We start from the raw sequence: 1,725 nt of genomic DNA, 5'->3' as shown, positions 1-1,725 counted from the left end.
CACATCCTTGCAGACATCAGCTGTGGTCCCTGGTCCATATCTCTTCAGCCCATAGTAGCAGAGTTCTACGATTTTCACAGCTTGTGTTTTTGTTAGTGCTTTTGTTGATCCCATAATTACTCTTCTGCACTCTCTGTTGCTGGTCTGTGTTTGGTTTTCTGACTTCTGTTTTGTAGGCTTGGAATTATAATGGAAGTCAATACAGGAAAATACATCTTAAGTGAAGGACAAGATGGGAAAAGCACAGGGTAATACTGAGATTGTGAATGCAAGAGTTGGGTGTAGTGAGAGAAAGGTGCTGAGAGGGTAGAAAGCATCAGAATTTGGGAAAATAAAAAGAAAGTCTTGTGAAAATACAAATTTGATGCAAAGGTTTTGTGTTTTATTACAAAAATGCATTAAATGTTTCCACTGTGCTGACTATATACATATGCAGAAATAAAAACTGACCTAAGACAGCATGAAGACAGCCTTCTGTTGCCTGCTTTTGAGGTGGGAAAGGGAACGGAAGAATGGGGAGTAAAAAGTGATCATAGGGAGAAATTCAGAATGCAAACAATTGAGTGCTTCAAATATAAACTTGTCTCCAAAGCAACCACTGAGAGGAAGACAGACGGTGACAAGAAACATCACATTTACAAAATTCCTGGGGCTGTAGGACAGCATCTCTAAGAACTGAGTAAAATTTTCCCTCCTTCTTCAACTGGACCATGGGAGCTCAGTTCAGTGCTCTGATGTGGGTCTCTGTCTCTGTCTCTGTCTCCATCTGTTGCCAGACAAAGGTTATATGGTGATATTCAAGATAGTCATCAGTCTGACTACAGGATCAGCAAGGAAGTCAGGACTGCGAGGGTTTGGTTCACCCACTGAGACAGTGTTCCTGAGCTAATGGGAGCTCACCAACTCCAGCTGGACTGGGAATGAACAAGTATGGGACCAATCTTGGCACTCTGAATGTGGTTGACAATTGGGGCAGACTGAGGGGCCAATGATAATGGCACTGAGATTTGTCACTACTGCATGTATTGGGTCTTTGGGATTCTATTCTCTCTGAGTACACACCTTCCTAAGCCTGGATGTAGGAGGGAGGACCATGGACTTCACCCAGGGCAGGGTGCCTTGCCCTCTCTTACGACTGGAGGGGGTAGGAGAAAGCTGTGGGGGGAGGCATGAGGGAAGTGTGAGGAGGGAAGAGAGTGGGAATTTTAATTGGTATTATTTTTAAAGTAATAAAAAAGAGAGAAAAAAGAACTGAGTAAAACTGACATCAGTAAAGTTCCTAAAACAGTGAAGGAGTTCTACTTAGAAGTAGGTGAGACCCTATGCAAGATTCATCCCAGGAAGAATCCATGTCCAGCAAAGACAGAGGGACAGACAGAGCTTATATCTAGAAACACAGCAGTGTGCAGAGCTTTTTAACTTCACATTGACCCTAAAGAGACATGACAGTGTGGAAATACAGCATTCCCTGTGCATATAGTGAAAAGAGAGCTAAATATAGTGTTGTGAATCACTAACAAGGAAAATGTGTACAGAGAGCTACGTTAATTCTTCAATTTCTATTCCTCTCATCAGTGTGTATGATGTCTTATATCAGCTCTGAGTACTGCCTTCTGCCCAGGTCCAACTACAGAACATGTTAATGGCAGGATGATATGCAAATAAGGCTTCGTTGTACCCGTAAAAACTAGGCATGCCCTGACCCTGCACCTCTGGCAGAGGAGA

This window comes from Microtus oregoni, unplaced genomic scaffold (assembly GCF_018167655.1).
Source record: "Microtus oregoni isolate MIOR12 unplaced genomic scaffold, Mior012 000056F_ref0000123, whole genome shotgun sequence".
Taxonomy (NCBI): domain Eukaryota; kingdom Metazoa; phylum Chordata; class Mammalia; order Rodentia; family Cricetidae; genus Microtus; species Microtus oregoni.
Note: the sequence above shows the minus strand (reverse complement) of the source record.